Below are 6,000 nucleotides of genomic sequence, written 5' to 3'. Positions count from 1 at the left end.
AAAGGCAGTCCAAAATGTTTAAGTAATTCTTGTCATGTCAGAAAGTGCAAATGTTCTTCAGGTATGGTTGGTTGATTTTATAAATGAGTTTTTCCACTTTCCATAGTTACGTCAACAGACATTTCATTAAATTATATTTAAAGGTTTGACAAGACAGTTCCGGTGGAAAGTATGTTAGCTTAAATTTCACCATCTTGTCACGTCACACTGTGACTGGTCTAAGTGTGGTAGAGCCTGAAAGGGTGGGCTTAATCAGCATGAACATTTGCAGAAAGTAATGAAATTTAATAATAAATAATTCCAAGAGGCCTCGTTAAGCTGGAACATTATTATCAAACTGAATATACATGTTGACAGCTATGCCAATAAACGTAAGAGCTGTGAACATTTACCACATAAAATAATGAAGGTCCTTTAAAAGGCTCTGCTGCTCTTATTCTAGGAAAAGGATTACTCCCTGACTTTGTTTTCTTTCTTTGTCAAAAAATGAAAAATGAAGGGGAAAAAATCTTCTCGGTTTGCTGTCAGAGACACGCCTGCAAGGAAATGCAGTAGGTTTAAAAGAACTGTAAGAAAATAAATTCCTGAGGAAGTTATCATATTATCTCTGCTATCAAAATTAAGACTACAGATCTAGCTGACCACAGCAATTTCCTTGAGGTTTTACATCTTATCAAATTGATATAATGCTTTTGGAGTTTAGTTATGAATAGGAATATAAGAAGATTACTTAATCCCTAGATCTTGATTCTGAAGGCAGAATTGAACACAAACTCATTACAGTTGCTGCACTGAATCTAATAAAATTATGAGCCAATAATTAAATACTATGCTTGAGAACAGATTATGTTATTTTTGCAACTACCAATAGTTTTTACAAAAGATAAAGGAAGCATACAAACTCTGTTAGATTTGTTTAGAATCTCTTGTTACAGAACACGGATACATTTTAGCATTAAATTGCCTTGGATGTAAAAATACCTAGTATGCAACTTCACCTAGAGACTTGCCAGCACAGATGATTACAATTTAGCTACAGCCGGAAGAGAATCAAATATATTGCAGAAGCTATCGTATAATAAACGAATTTGGTAAAGTGACTCATCCAAATGAGATTAATTTTAGGCATAATTGCACAAACCTTAACATCACTGAAGATATATAATCCCCTTAAAAGATTTTTTAAACAATCTGCACAAAGCGTTTCTGGGACTTTAACAAATTTTCATTTTCTTGTACTGGATCTCATAAACAGAAGTGAAAGAATGAGAATGAATGACGCTTCTTTGATTTTTGTGTTTTCCCATAAACACATTAAATTATGGAAGACCTAGCACCTATTTTCCAATTGTAGTGCTCAGCAAAATAAAAGAGATCTGGCTTGAACTGTCTGAAAAAAATTCTTGAAAATGCCTGTCCTGTGTTTCTGATTCAGAAGATCTTGTAACCATTACATTGAAGTTCTATGTTAAAAGCAGCGGACTAAAACTATTTTCCCCCAATTTCTGTATGTCAATCAAATATTTGAATCTGAGGGTTATATTTAGGCAGGGGTTGGGAGGTCTGCTCCTTGTGTACCTTCTTAGCCTTCTTTTCAACCTTTCACTGACTCTCCTCTCCTGATGTCCTCTCTAGCTACCCGCCTCCAACCCAGGCCTGCATTTTGGTAGATGTTACTAGCAGCCACCAACATTCCATATTCCTCCCTTTCAGGCACATGGAAGGCCAATTTCTGGGGTGAGTGGACCCTGTAACTTTTTCTGGCCAAAAGAGTATGTGGTGGTGAAGAGCTTGTGTGCCTTTCCCCCTTGCTCTTGAACCACAAATAGTATTGAGAAGGTTACATCTTCCAGATACCAAAGTTATGAGATGGTAAAGTTATGAGATGTGCAGTGTGCTTGACATTTCCCCTGGTATCAATTTATTTTATTTAGTTATTTTTTTTCACTAATGTTAGCACAAGTGCATTTAAGTAACTCTATCACCTGAGTTCCTTGGTGAAAAAGAGCTCTCCACCAATCTGCTTTGCACGTATAACATGACAAAGAAAGAAACATTTTTATGTTAAACCAATTAGAGTTTTGGAGTTGTTTTGGAGTTGTTCTCTACTAAGCCAGTCCCAGCCCAACCTAATTGATAAATGCTCTGACACAGGTTATTTCCTACTCTTATTCTTCCTATCAAAAGTTTCTTCATCTTAGCTTGCTGTTTCATTAGATTAGAAAGGGGTTAAAAAATTCCATGTATGTGAAAATATTAATTGCTACTGATGGTTAGAAAGAAGGTAGTGAGTGACAGTAGGTAGGAAAGAAGACAAGGGTGATCAGATGTAACAATACTATTATCCAAGGAAATAACTGTTGGTAGAACATCAGAGCTCTAAGACTGACTAGTAGGAGAGGATACTTCAGAGGGAGGGCTTTTCCTTATTTCTGCCTGGGGTTCTAATAAAAATGCTAGTGCTGGGCTTCCCTGGTGGCACAGTGGTTGGGAGTCCACCTGCCAATGCAGGGGACACGGGTTCGTGCCCCGGTCCGGGAAGATCCCACATGCCGCGGAGCAGCTAGGCCCGTGAGCCATGGACGCTGAGCCTGCGCGTCTGGAGCCTGTGCTCCGCAACGGGAGAGGCCACAACAGTGAGAGGCCCGCGTATCACAGAAAAAAAAAAAAAAAAAATGCTAGTGCTTCCTGGATACCTAAATCTTCCACACAAGTTTTTATGTCTGTGTAAGCTCAGGAGTCAGTTGCTTCTGAAATGGTAGATATTTTAAGTTGTTTAAAGTAAAATTTATTCAAGTATTAATGTGAAGAATAACCATAACTCAAGTTCAGGGAGGTAAAGCTTGTGAGAAATGAGATCTGACATTAACTCCTTGAGTGCGTAAGAAGCAGAAATATTTCATACCCTTTCTTTGCAGCTTTAATTTCCATGTCTGACAACAACGCCCCTACCCCTGGAATTAATAAATAACATTTTGTCATATTTGCTTCAGGCTATTTTTTAAAGAAATAAAACATTATAGTTTTCCCCTTTGTTGTCCTCAAAGGTAATCACATTCACAAATTTTATGTGCATTTTTTATACTTTTACTACATATGTAACTATCCATAAACAAGATATATTTTCTTCCCATGTGTTTGAAAAATTATGTAATGCTATCATCCTATACATACTGTTCCATAACTTGCTTTTAAAAAGTAAATAAACATTATATTTTGAGACCTATTCATATTGATCTACTTATTGTTCTTTCATTAGATCTAGTTGTGTGTGTGTATTTCATTTTTGCTGCTTTTTAAGATTATACCAAAATTTATCCATTTCTGTACATGTTATTTTTGGGGGATTGTTTCAAAGTTTTCATCATTACAAATAATGCTGCAAAAATATTCTAAGTTATGTCTTTTTATGAGGGTTTTATTTGTGTTGTTTATGTTCTTGTTAGAGTATATACCTAGGGATTGAATTGCTGGATTGAAGATTTTGTGCATCTTCTATATTACAAGGTACTTCAAAAATGCTTTCATAATTGGCCCTAATGATTTATACCCCTACCAGCAATGAACCAAAGCTACCTAATCCTCATCAACACTTAGTGTTACAATTTTTTTTGCCAGTCTGATTGGTGTGAAATAGTATTTTGAAAATATTAATGTATGTGAATAGCTTTCCATAGGATTGTGTTAATTGACAATTCAAGTTTCCTTTTCTGGTATTTGTTCAAATCCTTACCATATTTTACTATATTGTTGTGTTTTTATCACATATAAGAGGTTTTAAAATTTTCTTGCTTCAGTTTCCTTATGATATGTGTTTCAAGTGTCTTCTTCCAGTGTGTGGCTTGTCCTTATATTTTGTTTGTGATATCCTTAGTGCACAGAGATTTAAATTTTGATCTGGACAAATTAATTCATCTATTCCTTTATAACTCTTATTTCTTTGCCATCCTAAGGCCACAAATATTTCCTACTTTTATTTTTTGTATGTAAGTTTTAATACCCTTGGAATTTATATCTGTGTATATTGTTTGGCTAAGAGTCTGATTATATTTTTAATTATTATTGTTTAATATGTAAAGCTAATGTCCAAATGCTCTTTTTGGAATAGTTCATTCTTTGATAATGTGTTTTTAATATCCATTTTACAATTTAACAAGTTGATCTATATACACACCTCTGGTTCTGGGATTCCTATTCAGTTCTACTGATTAAACTGTCTTTTTCTACTCTAAAACCACATTGTATTCATTACCATGGTTTTATATAAAAATCTGTATTTCTGGTGGAGCAAGCCCTCTGTGTTTTCTGTGTTTTTTTTTTTTCCCAAACATATTTGGCTAGCTTTAGAGCTTTTATCCTCTGTATGGATGAATCAGTTTATCAAGGTATAGGAAAAATCTTATTACGCTTTTAATTGAAATTGCATTGAATTTATAATGCCCATGGAATTTTGATTTTGTCTACGTAATACTAACATATTCAAATAAAGAGTCAGTACATACTCCAGCCTTTAATGCCAAGACACAAATAGCATGTATATATCACTTCCAAATCTAACTCTCAAGAGATGTGAACCTGTGTTGGAGGTACTTTAGAAAGAAGAGCAGGTGGTTTTTAAAAATGGAAAAGAATTTGGAGACGATTCAATTTTAAAAACAGAAATAGGAAATGAGCAAAAAAATATAACCATGGCAGGGAATGAAATGACATCTTATCAGGTATGTGGATGGGGCCAAGGGGATATAAGCAGGGAGTCTCACAAGAATGCTAGTTGCAGTGTTTGATTCTTCAATGTCCTGAAATTGGAAGCTTTTCTAATGTGTTTCAAAGTGGTAACCATTTCCTGCAAATAACAAATAAATTAGTTTCAAAACCACTGCCAAGTTCAAGCTCTAGAATCTGTCAGTTTAAATGGTCTGTGCCAATGCATTCTTGTATACCCCACTCCCTTCTGCCAGCTTCATTGCTGATTGGATACTGATGGATGGCATTGCTCGGTTCCACAGCAGCACTTTATAAATAACAATGCTGTGTGATCTACAGCACAATGGCAATGCCTATTTTTGCAGCAATTGTACTGGCTGGAAACAAATGATTTCCCTAATAGCAGGCCTTTGAGTGGATACTGGGCTCTGGATCCATCTTTAATAAATGTGTTGACAAGGTATTAAAACAAGATGTATATGTTTTTATGAATGTGAACATTTTAGGCACAGAGCAAATTTACTACTTAAATGCACTTGTGCTAACATTAGTGAAAAAAAATAACTAAATAAAATAAATTGATACCAGGGGAAATGTCAAGCACACTGCACATATTTGCTAGATAAACATTACCGTGTGATGTTAACTATTGTCAGTACTTTATGTCCCTAGCATTTCTCTTTATTATTATACCTGAAGAATATTTATATTTTTTCATAGACTTGTTTAAAAAAAGATACCATAACGAGATTAACAATATTTGGGTGAGAAAAGTTTAACTGTCAAAAATTTGACCAAAATATAACAGTCACCAAAATTTTAAAATTGTCTATTTACAAGGATATGGTCACTACTAAACCATAGTGACGATATTAAATGTGACTTATATTAAGCGTAAGTCAAGAATTTACATCAGCTAATTAAGGATTCTGTAACAAGAATGCCAGGTGGCTAGCTAGATTAAAAAGACCCAAAAAATAAATTCCACCAGAACTTTATAATAGATATTGTAAAAATTGTAGACTATGGTAATTATTAGAGCTGCAAGGGGTTACATTACCATTTTGTCAAATTCTTCCAATTTACTAACACCACCACCAAGTACAAGTTATTCTTTAATTCAAAAATTATAGGCAAGATCATTTTAGTGTCATGGTGCATGACTCCCTCTCCTGTCAGCAGTGAGACCTCCTTCCTGTACACATGGAGGCCCTAAACAACAAACTACAGAATACCTCAAAATGCTATGACTCTGTTGCCCTCTCTTGCTTATAGGCTTTTGCAAATATCCCTTTA

The sequence above is a fragment of the Orcinus orca genome, chromosome 7, assembly GCF_937001465.1.
Source record: "Orcinus orca chromosome 7, mOrcOrc1.1, whole genome shotgun sequence".
NCBI classification, from domain to species: Eukaryota; Metazoa; Chordata; class Mammalia; order Artiodactyla; family Delphinidae; genus Orcinus; species Orcinus orca.
The sequence above is the reverse complement of the archived record's forward strand: the minus strand, read 5'-3'. Positions refer to the sequence as shown.